The sequence below is a fragment of the Podarcis filfolensis genome, assembly GCF_964270895.1.
Source record: "Podarcis filfolensis genome assembly, chromosome: 3".
Lineage (NCBI taxonomy): Eukaryota > Metazoa > Chordata > Lepidosauria > Squamata > Lacertidae > Podarcis > Podarcis filfolensis.
The window spans coordinates 101,593,693-101,614,227 of NC_139606.1; the positions used below are offsets into that span (position 1 = coordinate 101,593,693).

Sequence of the window (20,535 nt, forward strand, 5' to 3'; positions counted from 1 at the left end):
AGTGTAGATTGATAGCTGACATGTTTAACTTGCATGTAGAAGACAAAAGGTCACGTCTCAACTCAAGAATCACTGGGTGGCATTGAATAAATCTCACACTCTGTTTCTCCAGCTGTAAAATGGGGAGCGTTGATCACTTATTTTGCAGGCATGGTGTGAAGTAAGAGAGTTACAGGCTGCAAACAACTTGGCACACAGTTAGATAAAGAGTTCTGGAGTATGTGAAAGCTTGCACGCTCTCTCATGACATTTGGGTTGACCCAGCTGTGGATCTGCATGCAGAATCATCAATAGCAATAACTTTCAAAATGTTCATCCCAGCAGTGAAATGAACTGTTCTTCTGCAAACAAAGTGCTTGAAGGGTTTGTATGATAGAGATAATAGTCTTCTTTCCTCCTTTAATCCATTCATAATACAGGATCATTGTTGAGGGCAACTGTGCCTTTTCGGCGCATTTCACGAAAGGGCCCAATTTTGTGCAGAGGCCTCTAGGCGCAACAGTGAGACGAAAGAATAACAGTAATTAAAGAAAGCAAGAAAGGAAAGGTTTGGTGATAATTAGAAACAAAGTAATTAAGAATCCAATAAATTATATGCACACATATAATTAGAACACAGGTAAACATACTGGGCACTTGCTCTGTTGGGGAATGGAGTAGCAGAGTGTTGAGAATGCAGAGATTGAGATATAAAATTAGCTGCCGTGAAATGTTTTCCACTTGGTTTATTGCTTGTCCAGCTCTGACTGGTGTAACTTGTAATTAGCTTCTCTGCCTACACTAGTGTAGTTCCAAAGAACTGTGGATTAAGGAGAAACTCTAGAATTTCTCAGCATCTTGACAAGTTACAACCTGAAATGCTACACTTAGTCCATTAAAGGGTTTTTCCCCCCCGTCTTCCTTCCCCCCTTCACAGTGACATTTTAGTGTAGCTAGGGAAATTTGCCATCTCGCCATTTATCATTTTCAGGGCATGGATAGAAAAAAGGAGGTTGCTATGAAGAACACAAATAAAATGGATTGCATGTATAGAGGTGAGCTGAAGAAAGCTGATAAATACACTCCCCTGAATGTCAGCAAATGTCACTTGAGAAGCCATTTGCTGCTACCATAAGAGCCTCATGAACCAACAAAGAGGAGTAGGGAAACCAAGCAGAGCAAGCTGGGCGGACGCGTTTCTACATGAATAAGCAATGAGCGTGCTCAGAAGTTACACCAGAGAAGTTGTTAAACTTGATAGATGAAGCTTTTCATTCGAACCTCTCTCCTGCCCCATAGCCTTAAGAGGCATCAGAGAATACAGGAGACCTCTTTGCAATGCATTGTGGGGTTAAAACATTATATTTCATTCATACTTGCTGAAAGAAATAGCTTTATTAAATCACTGTGTTAAGCCACCCTAGCAGCACATGCATTATCTCAGAACAGAACAAGTCAACAGCGTACAGAACGATGAACAGGAAGGAAATAGTATAGCACCATCTACTGGTTGGAGGTGCAACATACTTATGCTTTTATTTTTATCTGACCACACCCTCCACACTTTCATCTCTTCTGTAAGAACAAATATTTGTCTGCATGGCTATTGGTTGATAAGTTCAATGATGGTCATCTGGCTATGCTTCAGCAAGACCTTTGGTTCCATATGCTTCCTTAAAAAGGTAAAGGACCCCTGATCATTAGGTCCAGTCGTGACCGACTCTGGGGTTGCGGTGCTCATCTCGCTTTATTGGCCAAGGGAGCCGGCGTTTGTCCACAGACAGCTTCCGGGTCATGTGGCCAGCATGACTAAGCCGCTTCTGGCGAACCAGAGCAGCACACGGAAATGCCGTTTACCTTCCCGCCGGAGTGGTACCTATTTATCTACTTGCACTTTGACATGCTTTTGAACTGCTAGGTTGGCAGGAGCAGGGACTGAGCAATGGGAGCTCACCCCGTCGCGGGGATTCGAACCACTGACCTTCTGATCGGCAAGTCCTAGGCTCTGCGGTTTAACCCACAGCGCCACCCTCATCCCTATATGCTTCCTTACTTTATGTTTAATACTGTATTTCCTTCCATCAGTTTTTCTGGAACAGACATTAGGCTAACCACCCTTTCACTTTTCAAAATCTGTCTGGATTCTCTTTTAAAAAGTGGTTTGCATTGGCCACTTCCCATTCCTCAGATATGGCTGACCTTAGGGACAACTTACATTTTTTAAAAAAAAAGGTCAGCAATTTCCTCCTTTCCAGCATAGGCCCTGGGGATCTGAGGGTTGTATTTAGTCCAGATCAACTAGTGTGGAGCACAAGATTTCACAAAAACTAAAGAAAAAAGTATCCTGATCAGGTCTCAGTCATTTGATGTTGCAAAACTTGAGTGGGATTTAATTCTTCTAAGGCAGCAAATTGCAGACTTCAGCTGGACGTGAGGCTAAGCAGATACTTAGAGAGGAGCAGGCAAAGTGCCAGCACGCCATTTGGCTAAGAGTTATAATCATAGAACTGTAGAGTCGAAAGGGACCCTGAGGATCATCTAGTCCAACCCCCTGCAATGTAGGAATATGCAGCTGCCCCATATAGGGATCAAACCTGCAACCTTGGTATTATCAGCACTCACGCTCTAGCCAACTGAGCTTTCCAAGTACTTTGTTAACATTTATTTTTATGCTTGCTGGGTTGCTGTTTTTTAACATGCATGACTCATCCAAAATGTTAAGTATACAAATTATATAAATAAAACATTTGGCTTATGTTATGTTGTCTAGCAAGGGGAGCATGCACCATTATTCATCAATTTGCCACCTATATGGGATCTGCCATGCATAGAACATGTTTCCCTAGCTATACAGTCATACCTCATATTACGTCCGCTTCATGTTATGTTCTTTCAGGTTACGTCCCACGGAGACCCAGAAGTACCAGAAAGGGTTACTTCCAGGTTTCACTGCTCCCGCATGTGCAGTAGTGCAAAATGACATCATGTGCATGTGCAGAAGCGGTGAACCACAACCCGTGTATGCGCAGACACGCCACTGCGGGTTGCGCTCTTTTCATGTTGCGAACGGGCCTCCAGAATGGATCCCGTTCGCAACCAGAGGTACCAATGTAAAGTCATTTGTTTCAATGGCAGGGTCCATACAGCCTTTGCATGAATGGCTCTCCCTCCACTGACATTAGCGAGAAGAAGAAGAGTTTGGATTTGATATCCCGCCTTTCACTCCCTTTAAGGAGTCTCAAAGCGGCTAACATTCTCCTTTCCCTTCTTCCCCCACAACAAACACTCTGTGAGGTGAGTGAGGCTGAAAGACTTCAAGGAAATGTGACTAGCCCAAGGTCACCCAGCAGCTGCATGTGGAGGAGCGGAGACGCGAACCCGGTTCCCCAGATTACGAGACTACCGCTCTTAACCACTACACCACACTGGCACCTCCTCCTGTACATCAGAACTCTCTGTATGCAGATTGTGCCCAGATCCTTGGCTAGTGGTAGCAGTGCTCTTTGTTGGGTGGTGATTGTGTATGTTTCACTTTCCAAATAGAGGAATAAAGTGTCCTATGAACGGGGTGCAGAACAAAAACCATACTGTGTATTTTTAATTTAAATGGCCAAACACTGTAATGCTAGCTAACCAGCCATTCTTGTCTGTTAATAGCATCCATTGGTTTGTAATAATAATAATAATAATAAAAACGGGAATACTAATGACTAAAATTTTGTATGCATTGCCTTTTTGTGTTTTCATTTTTTAGGCCTCATTGGCATTCAATATGGCACACTTCCTTTGAAACATATTTATAAAATAACTACGGTATAATTAAATCAACAAAGCCATCTTTAAAGACACTTAATAGCTCAGTTTTTCATTCCATAAATTTGTTTTATTTTTTAAAAAAGAGGGGAAGACAAGAGTTCTGCCTCAATTCAACTGTTCTGTTTCCTTGGGATTTTTTTCCTCACACTCCTTTGCATCTTAAATCTGTGTATATCTAATTTTTTGACAACTATTGATTATTAATAAAGTGCTCATGAAAGATACGCTTCATAGCTGCTTCAACAGGAATAATGTTTTTGTTAATGGGGAATGTAACATATCTTGACAGATACAATATAGAAAATACACCTCTCCCCCTCTAACAGCCCACATAATCGCTAATGTTGTGGTTCTGAATACACAGGAAGTGGCTCAACAGATATGGCAGGTAATAATCAGAGTGGATGCTATTTTATAAAATGTAACTAAAAATATTTTAATGATATAAAAGCAATAGATAAATAAAAGCAATTACATTTAATTTGGCTTTCAGCTTGTGAGCAATTTTTTGTTAGCTTTAATAATGGAGAAAGCTCATGCAGAAGGGCTAATGGTAGATTTGGTGTTAGCACCATTCATCAGGGTTTCTAAGTAGTACTTAGCCTGGGATATTTCCCAAGTAAAGGTAAAATATTCTCTGGGAGGGAACCTGGGACAATAATGCATTTACCAGTATTTCCCCTAACATGCAACTTGATGGCATTCTTCTCGGGAGTTTGCAAATATTACCGTTGATTAAAATAATGCACAGGCTTTGTAAAGATAAACAAAGACTCCATTCACAGGAACAAGAGTAAGCAGCATTAGGTACTTCTGTGGGAGTTGTTCAGGAGTATGTGCCTGTTTTTGTACCGTTCCTGTGCCTTTTATGCTCAGGTGTAGATTCCCAAAGTTATCTCCACAAGCAGAGACATATTTTCATTGAAGCCGTGTGGAGGTATTACATATCTCTCTCTCCAGGGCTGGCCCATGTATGAGGTGGAGTAAAGCAGCCTGCCTCAGGCGGCAGAATTCTGTGGGGCAAAATCCCCACAGGTGTCCCACCCACCCAACTGGGGTTGGGGGGGGCGACTTCCAGCAATATCTCGCAGAACTCTCATGAAATTGCATGAGATAGCCATGCCAACCCCGTGAACAAGGCTTCGAGGGAGCAAGGAGCGATGGAGACAGCAACACCCTGGTTTGCCTCAGGTGGCAAAATGAGATGGGCTGCCCCTGTCTGTAACCCCAGAAGTAGTAATTTCCTAGCAAAATATAATAATAATAATAATAATAATAATAATAATAATAATAATAATAATAATATTTATACCCTGCCCTCCCCGGCCAGAGCCGGGCTCAGGGCAGCTAACACCAGTAAAATTATAATAAAAACATAATGGGGGGGGGACAAAACAATTTATAATACAGGTTAAAATGCAATTTAAAATGCAGTCTCATTTTAAAAGTAGCCCATGGATCAAAACTGTAAGGGGAGGGAAAACGTAAAGGTCAGACTGAGTCCAAACCAAAGGCCAGGCGGAACAGCTCTGTCTTGCAGGCCCTGCGGAAAGATGTCAAGTCCCCCAGGCCCCTAGTCTCTTGTGACAGAGCATTCCACCAAGTCGGGGCAAGTACTGAAAAGGCCCTGGCACTAGTTGAGACCAATCTAACCACCTTGCGACCTGGGACCTCCAAAGTGTTGTCATTTGTGGACCTTAAGGTCCTCCGCGGGGCATACCAGGAGAGGCGGTCCCGTAGGTACGTGGGTCCTAGGGCTTTAAAGGTCAAAACCAGCACCTTAAAGACTAGTCTGGGACAGATTTTCCCATGGGATATTTTCCGGTAAAAATGATCAGTGCTATCAGCTCTGGGTCCCACCCACTAGGAAGTCATCCTGAACAAGACACACTGAAATGCAGTAGAATTGGAAAAGGACACATGGATGAACAACTCGTGGAGTTCAGTGGGGCCTGTCCTGACTGACTTTCTGTTAGCTTGTGACCTTCCAAGGTAGACCAGGCTTCAAAAGTGGGGTGAAACTGGTCTTATGGCAGCAGTTGAGTTGAATGAGAAGGGGGCTGGCATAGGTGTGCTGGCAAGTGAGCTGGGCTTGTGACGACAGGGCAGGTTGAGCGAGAGGGTGATACAGTGGTATGGGCAAGCTGCAGAACTGTGGCGAGGAGGAAGGGGAGGGAGGTTAATGGGAAGGAGTAAAGGACAAGGAGTAAAGGGAAGGGACTCCAGCTCAGAGTAAGTGGAGGAGGCTTTGGGAAGGAGTTGGATTGTGAGGTGGGGGTAGGGGGGTTATTGAGTGAAGTGAGCAGGGGCATCAACCACTTGCATACCTACCCAGCCTACCCAGATAATAATAATAATAATAATAATAATAATAATAATAATAATAATAATTTATGTATACTCCGCCCATCTGGCTGGGTTTCCCCAGCCACTCTGGGCAGCTTCCAACAGAATATTAAAATACAATAGTCTATTAAACATTAAAAGCTTCCCTAAACAGGGCTGCCTTCAGATGTCTTCTAAAAGTCTGGTAATTGTTCTTCTCTTTGACATCTGGTGGGAAGGCGTTCCACAGGGCGGGTGCCACAACCGATAAGGCCCTCTGCCTGGTTCCCTGTAACTTGGCTTCTCGCAGCGAGGGAACCACCAGAAGGCCCTCGGCACTGGACCTCAGTGTCCGGGCAGAAGGATGGGGATGGAGATGTTCCTTCAGGTATACTGGTTTTAACTTGTTTTAGTCTATTGTGGTTTTCTCTTCCTGTATGTTTCAAATTATAGTTGTAATTTTTTAGGGTGAATTTATTGTTTTAGCATTTTTTTTTAAACTGCTTTGAAGTTTTTTCTGCAATCAAGTAGTATATAGATTTTATGAAATAGATAAATAGTAAATGTTTGGATAGATAGATAACACACACTTATAGAGAGAAATATAGTAGTTCACTAACTTTTATAGATATACAGTAATACTTTTGTAATATATTAAATTTTTAATTTATAGATATATGTATATATATATAGTTGGTTATATGTATACTCTTGGATATATTAATCTACTCAAAGGAAGCCAGCCAATCACCTAAACACACATTAATCCAATGTCAATCCTGGAAAAAAACCCAATAAAAATGATGAAATTCTAGCTACTCAGAATGTCGAATCCGCCTTTGATGTTTTCTTTAAATTCATTCTCTTACAGAAGCAATAATTCTTAGGCTCCTCCTACTGTAGAAATACGGTAGACATCATTGTTAGATTCATTATTTAAATTGTTACCAAGGTTACAAATTACCATCACTGTGAGCAACAGGTCCCTCTGAAGCAGTATCATTACAGATTAACTGTAATGTGTGGGATTATAATAAAAGGCATAAGGGATTAGGTGCAAAGGGAGGGAAATGTTAATAATAACTCAGATACAACCAGTACATATTGTGCAGGCATTGGCTAAAGGCACATTTCTAGGGCTCATGGTGTGTGTGTGTGTGTGTGTGTGTGTGTGTGTGTGTGTGTGTGTAGCTTGGGCATTTCCAAAGGGCTGTCTTGTAACATGTAAAACTATTGCAAACTTCACGTGCTAAAACAAGGTCGGCCTTAATGGAGGTTGTTAAAGTGTTTTCCTCAGCTAATGTGTGCTGTTTGGGAGTTATCTGGCTGACAGGAAAATATGTTCCAACAATGTGGGAAGAAAATAGAAATTAAGATGCGGCTGCAATCAAGATAATGCGCAATGATAAGGGAGGTTTGTGGCGGGTGGCCAAGGCATTTTGCCACCTGAGGCAAAGGACAAGATGGCTACCCTTCTCCCAATTCCATGCACAGAAGGTGGCTGACTTGGCAGTTGGTAATAAGGTAGCGTTGGTGGTGGCTGGGGCCTATTGGGACTGGTGGGGTGGAAAACAGGGAGACCATGCCTGGCCATGTCTTCCTCCCTACCTGAGGCCAGCAGACAAGTTTAGCGGGTACATAGGCAGTTGTCTTGCTCTGTCAAATAGTAGGGCCATCAAGTCGTTCCTTTGTACCGCTCTACTTCCTGCAGTGTGTGTAGCCACATGACATCTGGAGCAAGAAGGAGGGGAAAGTGCCATACAGACTCCTGTTTTACTGTGGCAGGAGTTTTTCCCAGCCAAAAACCTGTATAAAATTGCGTAAGGTAAGTTGGGAAAACCCTAAGGGATAAACTAAGTTAACAAGCTGCCTGGGATCAGGGTATACTAATCTTCTTTAATCCAAGTACTTTTGCTTAATTGGGCTGTGGATAATGCATGTATTTGTACCTCTCCAAAAGGCAATGTGGGATATCAGCAGCACTACCTCCACTGAAAACTATAGCACTTGCTGCTTATCTGGCACATCAAGGTATTTGAGGTGTTGCATGTATCTCAGACATTCTAACATCCTCCTTGCAATTAGAGGGCAAAATCCTCATTCCCTTATTGCAGTTGGTTGGGTGGGATGATGATGAAGTCCCACTGTGTTCAATGGGGCTTAAAGGTAAAGATAAAGGGACCCCTGACCATTAGATCCAGTCGTGGCTGACTCTGGGGTTGCGGCGCTCATCTCGCTTTATTGGCCGAGGGAGCCGGCGTACAGCTTCCGGGTCATGTGGCCAGCATGACGAAGCTGCTTCTGGCAAACCAGAGCAGCGCACAGAAACGCTGTTTACCTTCCCACTGGAGCGGTACCTATTTATCTACTTGCACTTTGATGTGCTTTTGAACTGCTAGGTTGGCAGGAGTGGGACAGAGCAATGGGAGCTCACCCCGTCGCAGGGATTCGAACCGCCGACCATCTGATCAGCAATCCTAGGCTCTGTGGTTTAACCCACAGTGCCACCCACGTCCCTGTTCAATGGGGCTTACCGCCAGATAAATGCACAAAGGGTTTCAAACCTAAGTTTTCTGATTCACAGCTCACACTGGGTTGTATCCAATGTTAGTGTTGCTCTTAAGGGACCCATTGGAATCAGTGGACATGATGAACTTAGGCCCATTAATTTCAATGGGTCTGCTCTGTGCAGGACTTGGTGGTGGTGTTTGGAGTTAACTTGGAAAATTAATGGAACAGAGAATCTGTGCTGGAGGAGCACACTTTATCCTTCAGATAATCACACTGAGACTCGGAGTGTAGTAAAAATAAGAGAGCTAAGTTTATTAAAGGAAATACATACTTGATAGGAAAGTTCCTGAGGTGGAGATACAAAGAGCCATGCTTGCATTTTGTCAGAAGCACGAGATTCCCAAAAAAGATGTCTCCTCTTCCAAGATGAGGATGAAGTAGCAGGAAGTAGGAAATGAGGTCAGCAACCTTAGAGTATCATTCTAACACATCAGCACAAAAATGGCAGTCTAGGAAGGTTGAAGGTCTAGATACCCTTCCCATTTGCAGTGCAAGCTGAGTTGAATCCCAACACTTCCAACACTTAGTGGGGAAAAACAGAATATATCAGTGCTTGCAGATCCAGCGTGGCCTTCAGGGACATCTCCATCCACTTGTTACAGCAGCGTCTGATACTAAGGACATGCCCTGTGTGGTATAATGGCTAGGGTTGGATCTGGACTGGAAATCTGAGCTTCAAGGGCCCACCTAATTATGAAGCTGATTAGATAACCTTACCTGACCCAGCCTGGCTATGCAGAGAGCAAAAGATGGTGAAGTGCCTGAAAACCAAGTCCTCTGAATAAAGGTTGAATGAGCTGGAAATGCTTAACCTGGGGAAGAGACAACTGAGAGGTGACATGACCGTCATCTTCAAATGTTTGAAATGCTGCCTCATAAATGATAGTGCATATTTGTTCTCTGTTGCTCTCGAGGGTAGGACACCAAACCAATGGGTTCAAATGACAAGGGAAAGGGTTTTAGCCTATGCAATAGGGAGAAATTCCTGACATTATGAGCTGTTCAATGGTGGAACAGAGCTATCCAGATACTATAGCACTAGATATTCTGCGTCAACAGGGGATTGGATTAGGTTACCTTTGAGGCTGGTTCATTTGTTTAGGTTGTGCGTGTTTTTCCATGTCCAAATGTGGACACTTCTCTGCTGGCAGTAATTAGATTTGGGGGAGGAATCTGAACTCCAGAAAACTACTCTATGCCATTGTTGTTGTTGTTGTTATCCTTATTGAAAGATTAAAAAGTACATAATTACAAGTGTACAGAGTAAGATATTTTTGTTATGCAGCATTTTGCACGATTCACAAAAGTGACCCGTAGCAAAAGGAAGAACAAAGAAACAGTGGGGTCACTCAGAGGAGAAGATGGTGAAATGCAAACAGGGGACACAGAAAGGGCTGAACTCCTCAATGCCTTCTTTGCTTCAGTCTTCTCCGATAAAGAAAACAATGCCCGACCTGAAGAATTTGGAGCAAATGATTCAGCAGAGGAAACACAGCCCAGAATAACTAAGGAGATAGTACAAGAATACTTGGCTAGTCTAGATGTATTCAAGTCTCCAGGGCCAGATGAACTGCATCCAAGAGTATTAAAAGAACTGGCAGATGTGATCTCAGAACCACTGGCAGTCATCTTTGAGAATTCCTGGAGAACAGGCGAAGTCCCGGCAGACTGGAGGAGGGCAAATGTTGTCCCTATTTTCAAAAAGGGGAAAAGAGAGGACCCAAATAATTACCGCCCAGTCAGTCTGACATCAATACCAGGGAAGATTCTGGAGCAGATCATTAAGCAAACAGTCTGTGAGCACCTAGAAAGGAATGCTGTGATCACCAATAGTCAGCATGGATTTCTGAAAAATAAGTCATGTCAGACTAACCTGATCTCGTTTTTTGACAGAATTACAACCCTGGTAGATGAAGGGAACGCAGTGGATGTAGCCTACCTTGATTTCAGCAAGGCATTTGACAAGGTGCCCCATGATATTCTTGTAAAGAAGCTGGTAAAATGTGGTCTTGACTATGCTACCACTCAGTGGATTTGTAACTGGCTGACTGACCGAACCCAAAGGGTGCTCATCAATGGTTCCTCTTCATCCTGGAGAAGAGTGACTAGTGGGGTGCCACAGGGTTCTGTCTTGGGCCCGGTCTTATTCAACATCTTTATCAACGACTTGGATGATGGACTCAAGGGTATCCTGATCAAATTTGCAGATGACTCCAAACTGGGAGGGGTGGCTAACACCCCAGAGGACAGGATCACACTTCAAAACGACCTTGACAGATTAGAGAACTGGGCCAAAACAAACAAGATGAATTTTAACAGGGAGAAATGTAAAGTATTGCACTTGGGCAAAAAAAATGAGAGGCACAAATACAAGATGGGTGACACCTGGCTTGAGAGCAGTACATGTGAAAAGGATCTAGGAGTCTTGGTTGACCACAAACTTGACATGAGCCAACAGTGTGACGCGGCAGCTAAAAAAGCCAATGCAATTCTGGGCTGCATCAATAGGAGTATAGCATCTAGATCAAGGGAAGTAATAGTGCCACTGTATTCTGCTCTGGTCAGACCTCACCTGGAGTACTGTGTCCAGTTCTGGGCACCACAGTTCAAGAAGGACACTGACAAACTGGAACGTGTCCAGAGGAGGGCAACCAAAATGGTCAAAGGCCTGGAAACGATGCCTTATGAGGAACGGCTAAGGGAGCTGGGCATGTTTAGCCTGGAGAAGAGGAGGTTAAGGGGTGATATGGTAGCCATGTTCAAATATATAGAAGGATGTCACATAGAGGAGGGAGAAAGGTTGTTTTCTGCTGCTCCAGAGAAGCGGACACGGAGCAATGGTTCCAAACTACAAGAAAGAAGATTCCACCTAAACATTAGGAAGAACTTCCTGACAGTAAGAGCTGTTTGACAGTGGAATTTGCTGCCAAGGAGTGTGGTGGAGTCTCCTTCTTTGGAGGTCTTTAAGCAGAGGCTTGACAACCATATGTCAGGAGTGCTCTGATGGTGTTTCCTGCTTGGCAGGGGGTTGGACTCGATGGCCCTTGTGGTCTCTTCCAACTCTATGATTCTATGACCCAAAATCACTTACAACACAGTATAAACACAAAACCAATTAAAACAAACAGACAAAGCTCTTTAAAATCACATCTATACATATAAAAGGCGGCTCCTACAGAACCTGATCTACTGAAAAGGGCCACAAGGACTTGAAACTATTCAGATGAAGAGTCAAAAGCCTGAGGGAGGCAAGTTTTTGCCTGGTACCTAAAAATGAATAAAGATGTTACCCTGCAAGCTGGATCAGGCCAAAGGCCCATCTAGTTCAGCTTCCTGTTCTCAACGTAGTAAATCAGATGCTTTGGGGAAGCTTGCAAGGAAGACCTGACGGAAACAACCCCAGGAGTTGCAATCTGAAGCTTCCATGGAGGAAAGGCAAGTGGTCCTATCTGCCTCTAAATGTCCAGGCAGGAGAGGTTCAGTTGCTTCCCAGCCCTCAAACTTGATGAAACTTGAATCATTTAGAAATTATTATCTCCCGAGGCATTTTTGTTGGGGATTGTAGGGAAAGACCTGCCAAAAAAAGCTGAAAAACATCTTCATGTATGCGACAACAGTCGCGAGAGTTCTGGTAGCACAAGGATGTAAGACTGAAGAGACCCCAACTAAAGAATCATGGCAAGAAAAATTGATGGACTATGCAGAACTGGCAAAACTGACATATAAGCTAAGGGACAAGGATAACTGTGACTTTAAGGATGAATGGGAACCCTTTACAAAGTATCTGAAGATGCAACAAAGTGAACTGGACTCCTTGGCAGGTTTTGAATAAACATTCACAAACTTTTTATTGATAATAATCAGCTAAATAGTTTGAGGATCTATACAACACATGCAGAAAACAGCAGTCTCAGAGAAGCCAAAGACTGGAACTGAGGGAAGTCGGGGGGTGGGGGCGGGGGGTTGTGTGGGAGGGGGGAGGGAGGAAAAATGGGGGGGGAAACAAGGATGATATGTTTTTGGATAATATGTCTTGTTTTAATTTTGAATATTTTTTTTAAAAAAGAAATTATTATCTCCATGGATTAAGGACAGGGACATACCAGAAGCACATGGAATGAATCTTGACCATCACCAAACCCCAAAGAGCTATGTGTAAAGTGGGACTAAGGGCTGGGGAGACAGATCTCAGTTCCTACAGTTAAGGAAGAGGAAGGGATTATGAATGGAGAAAATGAAACAGCATTATCTTTCCCTGCCCCCAAAGAGCCATCCTATTAATATGCTTCTTATTTAAAGAAAGCCTAAATAATATTTATTATTTTCTGCATTTATTTGTCACTTATGGCATAAGGTAAAGATAAGGGGACCACTGACCATTAGGTCCAGCTGTGGTTGACTCTGGGGTTGCAGTGCTCATCTCGCTTTATTGGCTGAGGAAGCCGGTGTACAGCTTCCGGGTCATGTGGCCAGCATGACTAAGCCCCTTCTGGCGAACCAGAGCAGCGCACGGAAACACCGTTTACCTTCCCGCCGGAGTGATACCTATTTATCTACTTGCACTTTGACGTGCTTTCGAACTGCTAGGTTGGCAGGAGAAGGCCCGGTAATGGGAGCTCACCCCGTCGTGGGGATTCGAACTGCCGATCCTCTGATCAGCAAGCCCTAGGCTCTGTGGTTTAACCCACAGCGCCACCCGCGTCCCTCACTTATGGCATAAAACGCCTCAAATCAGCTTACAATGCAAAATTCAAAATACATCAAAAAGATACTTAAAGGTTGTTGACGAAAAGTGTTCGCCATGCTGCAATGTTAAAACAACTCCAGTTCCACCTTCCTGAAAGATGAAGAAATAAAATAACAATATAATATAGCCTTGTGCACGACAACCCTAAACACCTTTATTCGGAAGTCACATTGTCTCCAACAAGGCTTTGTTTCTGCGGGAGTTTGTATAGACTTCCACATTTACAAGGGAGTCCCCTTGAACTCAGTGGGATTCATTCCTGGGTAAACATCCTTTGGGTGTGGAGAGGAGCTGCTATAAAGAGAGAAGATGAACATGATAGCAGCCCTGAAACTGGCAGAACTATCTGTTTGTTGTTTCTGGGAATACATCCCCACTTTCAAAAAAAAAAAGAAGAAGAAGAAACGAAATAAAAACTGTTCATATTTTTGTAACTGGCAAATCTATTTCAGGCCTGGACTGCCTCCTAGGTGATGGTAGGACTGTGTCAGAATGGGGTGGAGATAATTATTATTTTTCTTGTGTCAGGAAGGAAGGAAGAACAAAGGAACGAAATGGTCCTGCTGGATCAGTCCAATGGCACCTCTTGTCCAGAATCCTGTTCTCACATTGGCCAACCCAAAAGCAAGACCTGGGCACAACAGTGCTGTCCCCACTTGTGATTCAGAGGCCCACTGAAAGCCAGTGTCTTGTGATGGTTAGAGTGTTGGCCCAAGATGTGGGAGGTGGACTGGAGGGGGGCAGTTTCTAGTCCCCACTCAGCCATGAATCTCACTGCGTGACTTTGGGCCAATCACAGTCTATCAGCCTAACCTGCTTCACAGGGTTGTTGATAGCACAAAGTGGGGAGGAGGAGAGCCAGATAAGCACCTTGAGCTCCTGACGGAATCGTAGAAACTTAAGAGCTGGACTAGAGGACTCTGCGGGTCATCTAGTCCAACCCCCTGCAATGCAGGGATTTCAGCTAGATCATACATGACAGATGGCCGTTCGACCTCTGCTTAAAAACAAAGGAGAGTGGGGATAGAAGTGAAATGAAATGGAATGAATGAATGAGTAAATGATGCCATGGACAGCGGAGGTAGAGCATAGTCACCCTGGCTGGCAGCCCTAGGAGCCAACTCCTAGGGGGCTTAGATTTTGCCCCAATAAAATATTTGAAGAGGCCACTCCCCAAAAAAGTTGATGGGCATTGCCATTCAAACGGTGTGTGTGCACCGCATCATGTGATCAATTGTGCAGGGCAGGGCTTAGCAGCCTCCCCCCTATTTTATTCAAGTTGGCACCCCTGCTGGTGTGGGTGAGGGAGAGGGAGACGGAAGGGGAGAGGGAGGGAGATTTGCTAGCGAGTGGCCGTCTTGCCTCTGGTGTTTGATCTCCTGAAGATTGACGTACTGAACTCTTGAGCTGTCCTTTCCCGCTGTCGGCGTCCCTTTCCGTCGGGGGTGGTGGTGGGGGCATCTAAGAACAGGAGGGGGGTGAGTTGGAGGTTGAGCCAAACAATTCATCTTAGCGCCGCCGATCTAAAGAAAGCCAGAGAAGGACCCAAGACGCGGGAGGAGACGTGAGAGATGACCGCCTGGCTTGGTCATGAACTCTGCTTGTTATTTTGCCCCCTCTTCAAAGGTCGAGCCCGTCTACTTTTAGATGAACTTGGGCGGGCAGCGTGGCCTCCATCTTCCCCAAACAATCCCTGGACGGCGCGCTCTCTCTTTCGCTGCCCTCGCAGAGCGGGCCGAGGGCAGCAGGCGGAGGTGGCCGGCCGGTGACGCCACCACCGCGCTTGTTTTCTCCTTTTGGGCCGTCGGGGGGGAAACTGGAAAAACAAACAAGGCCGCGCTGGCGTGAGAAGGGCGGGGAGCGCAAGGGAGGGGAAGAGAGCCGGGCACGTCCTCCGGGAGGAAGGAAACAGGGTCCCCAAGGGGAGCACACAAAGGAGGTCGAGGAGGAAGGAGGAGGCGCCTAACCCCCTGGTGAACCGACGGCCTCCCCGTGGACCTGGGAGGGCTTCCCACTGCCTCCGTCGGGAGTAGGGCTCTCTGCTTGGACGCCAGCCAAGAGTGGGCTCCTCCTGTTCTTAGATCCTGTTCTTAGATGCCCCGATGGGGTTACGCACGTCCTCGCCACTCCCCGATCATCTGGACTGAAAAGCGCAATTGGGCGGGCTGTGGGGGAGGGGGTAAGGATTAATTTCTAAAGTTGGGGGCTCGGGATTCATGGCGTCGGCCCCTTTTGACCCAGAGGTCCATCTTCTTTTTCATTCCTCCATCTTCTGTTGAGCTGGAGGGAAGGAGCAGGTGGAAGCCGTTTGGGGTCTTAGATGCGCTTAATAGACCGTACCTTTAAAGCGCACGCTCATCCTGTAGTTCACTCCTCACAAGCTACGGTTCCCAGCGCAAACTACAGTTCCCAGGATTCTTTGGGGAGCAGGGATCCACGCTGAATGTGTTTTAAAGGCAGGACTATGGCAAAAAACCGTTTAGTGAAACCCTTTGCAACTTGGGTTCATTGCCCAGCAAAATTTTAAAAGCAGGTGCGTGTGTGTGTGTGTGTGTGTGTGTGTGTGTGTATTCAACCTATCCAGCTTTTGGTTTATTTTGCGTTCCGTACACGTATAGATAGGGACGCAGGTAGCGCTGTGGGTCCATATAGTAAAAGCTATGTTTTTCCCAGTAGTGATGTATGGAAGTGAGAGCTGGACCATAAAGAAGGCTGATTGCCGAAGAATTGATGCTTTTGAATTATGGTGCTGGAGGAGACTCTTGAGAGTCCCATGGACTGCAGGAAGATCAAACCTATCCATTCTTAAGGAAATCAGCCCTGAGTGGTCACTGGAAGGACAGATCCTGAAGCTGAGGCTCCAATACTTTGACCACCTCATGAGAAGAGAATACTCCCTGGAAAAGACCCTGATGTTGGGAAAGATTGAGGGCACAAGGAGAAGGGGACAACAGAGGACGAGATGGTTGGACAGTGTTCTCGAAGCTACCAACATGAGTTTGACCAAACTGCGGGAGGCAGTGGAAGACAGGAGTGCCTGGCGTGCTCTGGTCCAGGGGGTCACAAAGAGTCGGACACGACTGAAGGACTAAACAACCACAAACACAAACAAACAACTTAGGGCAGATTCACACCACACCTTTAAACTACATCCAATGTGCATTTAAAGCCCACATTTAAATTCTGGGAACTGCAGTTTCCCCCATTACAGAGCTGCAATTCCCAGCATCCTTAACAAACCATGACTCCAAGGATTCTTTGGGGGAAATGCATGTGCTTTAAATGTGGCTTGGAGTGCCCAGAATTCTGTTTGGGGGCGATGGAGAATGTGCTTTGAATGGGCTTTAACCTAGACCAGCAGAAATGCATTCTTCCCCTCATGGAATTCTGGGCACCGCAGTTTACTCCTTACAGAGTTGCAAAGTACTGCAAAAATAAATGTGATATGGGTCTCTAACGAATCGGAAATAAGAATTTTAAAAATCACTGATTTTGCCCAGAACATTATCTGATCATAATCCATTAACTTTAGAAATGCAAAAAGAAAAAAACTCCAGTTTCGGATGGAGGTTAAATGAAGATCTATTAGATAATCAAAAAATATTACAAAAAGCAGAGAAAATATTGAAAGATTATTTTGAATTAAATGTAAATCAAGGAACAGAGCTCCAGACAGTATGGGACACCAGTAAGGCAGTGACGAGAGGTTTTTTTATATAACAAAATGCATATCCCCAAAAAAATTGAGGAAGGAGGGGAAAAAGAGAGATTCTGAAGACTCTGATTAAAAAAAGAAAAAGAATTTATAGATAAACCAAATAAGGAAAAAACAAAGCAGCCAGTTAAAATGTTACAAACACACAATGCTTTTGCAGGCCTGTTTGAAGCACATTTTTCCCCTCAAAGAATTATGGGTGCCGTAGTTTACTCCTTACAGAGTTGCAATTCCCAGCAGCCCTTAGCGAACTACGATGCCCAGGATGCTTTGAGGGGAAAACTAAGACTCCACTGTGCTTTAAAGCTGTCATGTGTAGACACTTGTAGTCTGCTCCTGCTGAGAGTTTGAGGGTCCTGCTCCTGGCTCTCTCCACCAGGCCTAGGGCGGGGCTTGATAGACTACAAAAGGATTGCTGTAGCCCAGCAGAGAGTACACTTTATGCTCTTTTATTTATTTTTTCAAAAAAATATTTTCAAATTTTATAATCATAATAATTCATAAATTAAACCGCTTTTTATTTGTGTGTTTTTTAATTTTTAAAATTGTTTTTATGCATTGGGGGGATTATTCAGCTGTTTCTGTTTATATTTTGATTATGTGTTTCGTGTTTTTATATTTTAATTTTATCTTGTGAACTGCTGGGTATATATAGGGTGGTATATGAATTTAATAAATAATAATAACAATACTCCAGCATCATCGGGGTTCAACCAGGCAGTGCAACGTTTCTGTTGCAGTGGCACCGAAGGTCGACCGCAGTTCTTCCCAACCCTTTCTAACAGACGTTGACCTAGCAATCAGGCCCTCTGATTCCATGCCAAGGATGATTTTGGGCTCCAGTTCCCATCAGGCTCAGCAAGCATGGCCAATTGGTCAGTGATCATGGGAGCTGCAGTCTCACAACACCTCAAACTTGGGTCCCCAGCTGTTGTTGGACTACAACTCCCATCATCCCTAGCGAGCAGGACCAGTGGTCAGGCTGATGGGAGTTGTAGTCCAACAGCTGGGGACCCAAGCTGGAGAAACACTTGGACGGTAAGTCCCCTTGAACGCAGTTGGGCTTAATTCCGAAATGACTGTGGATAGGATCCGGCTGCAGACCGCGTGGAAGGAATCGCGCCAGGGTCAGTGGACGAGAACCTAGCTGCCCAAGTCTTGCCCAGCGCGCATCTCCACCTGAGGCCGCTAGAGCGACGACGGGGGCCCCGCTGGTTTTCCCTGGAGGGTCTACGCCCCCCTTGTCTTCCCGGGTTCTTTGCTCCAGACGTGCACGTGGGAAGCCGTGCCTTAACCCGCTGACCCCCAGTTGGCAAGGGAGGAATCGCTTCTGCTCGGCTAGCCCTGCTGGAGGCAAGCGGTGTCTGTCTCCAGTCCGACGGCGAGGTCTCCAAAGTGGTGGGAGAGCGCCTGGCTTGCCTTTCCTCCAGGAAGGCCTGTTTAAGCGAGGGAGGCTCCAAACTTAATGCAGCCACGGGAGGTGCCTCTTTCAAACAGCTGTTCCTCATACATATTCCATTACACCATCAGATAATGCGTCCCACCACCTTCTCAATTATTCCCAGATAAACATTTTCGAGACGTTTTGACATCTGTCTTAGTGCCTGCTATTAATTTAGTAATCACGGGAGTTGGGAAAATAAATGGAAAACGTGTATGTGTGTTAGTGCGCGCGCCTGTGTGTGTGTGTGTGAGAGAGAGAGAGAGAGAGAGAGAGAGAGAGAGAGAGAGAGAGAGGAGAGACTTCAACCACACATCCGTCTGCAATCCTATGCGCCCTTCTCGGATGGTTCACTCCGTTTAACGCAGATGGAATCGGGGGCCTTAAACTATACGAGTTGAACCCCGAATAAACGGAATGGATCCGGGAGGAAGCCTGCACGTCCACGCCCAGTTTGCGTGAGGCTAAGCGCGCCGTGGGAGTAACGCAGCGCGATCCTAAACCATGTCCGCACAGAAGCAAAAGCCTCTTGAATTCAGCGGGGCTTACAATCAGGTTAAAGTCATTTCGGACCAAAACGGAGACCGTGTGTGGTGCAGTGGTCAGAGAGCTGGGCTAGGACTTGGGTTCAAATCCCCACTGGGCCGGTCTATTTCTCTGCGTTAACAACACCCCAGGGTTGTTGTGAAGATGCAATTTGGGGGGGGGGGGAGAGAGAACAATGCACTCCGACATTTGGTCCTTGGAGGAGAGGAGACCTCTAAATGTAATCACTAATTAATAGCTATAATAAATAAAGCAAAACGCGTTCTTCGGCGTGACAGCGAAGACACAGAAAACATATAACCGCATTTCGAAGTACGCGAAGTAATAATGCACATTGCCACCTAAAAAGCGTGGGCTCTCATCCATAGCTGTCAACTTTTCCCGTTTCTTGCGAGGAATCCTATTCGGAATACGGGAATTTCCCTTAAAAAAAGGGAAACGTTGACAGCTATGCTCTCATCAGAAGAGAGGGCTTTTCTTTTTTTAACGTAAAGAGTGTCTTTTCTGTTTATAGGCTGGTTGTTTTATAGCACCGATGATTATATTTTTATTTTATTGATTTTAAATTGCCAAGCGACCAGGAGACCCAGTGGATCGGGTGGCGTAGAAATGCTGAAATAATTAAAAATAAAATAAAATGAGGCCCATTAAGTCCGGAGTCTGAAATCCTCTAGCTGCACCGCTCTCTCCACTTTTTCTAAAGGGCAGCTGGATGCAGCCCGGCGCTTCCGAGAAGGCTGAAGGAAGAGGAAAACCACAAAGAGGGAGACAGAGACCTCTTCCCTCCCCCAAGCTGACCTCTGCAGGACTAACACCTCATCCAAAACACATTACGTCGGAGGATACCCCATTCATCCATTTCAATGGATATGTTTCGGATCCGGGTGACCCGCTGCGCCTCGTAACACTCGGGAAGCCCGTTTCCCTGGGAGTCAGTGGAGCTTAGAGCCGAGTCAACGCTTCGGGGACGAGAACTTAAAACCAGTTTCATCATCTACCCGGCATGTCGGCTCTCGCTGTTTCAGTCAATCCGAATCCCAGCTACGTTTACTCGGGAGTAAATTCCCGATCGGCGTGCGCAGGGGTGCCGGAGGGGTCTGCCCATAAGGCCGCTTAGGGCTGGGGAACATTCGGGTCCCCCCTTTTCCTCTCCTTTACAGAATGGCGTTTATGGAACTTAAAGATTTTGGGCTTAAAATAATAATAAAAAAACCCCTGCCTTTTCTACCAAATGAACGCCAATGAGGTTTTTAAAAGGAATTAATACAACACACAGGATGGACTGCTCTGATCCACAGGGATATGCCTTCCAAAGAAAAGCCGCGTGTACCACCCCCTTTCCAAGCTTACTGCGAAATAAAATCCCCACTGATTTTTTTTATTCCAGTTTAGTTT

General features: G+C 45.2%; 1 long non-coding RNA gene across 1 annotated transcript in view; it reads right to left on the reverse strand.

Moving 5' to 3' along the window:
• Positions 1-244: 244 nt before the first annotated feature.
• The window catches only part of LOC310758933, a 46,000-nt gene continuing 25,709 nt past the window's right edge, over positions 245-20,535 (reverse strand). Inside the window, exon 2 of the long non-coding RNA XR_014546109.1 lies at positions 245-489. This is a non-coding gene — a long non-coding RNA (uncharacterized lncRNA). The remainder of the gene's footprint in view (positions 490-20,535) is intronic.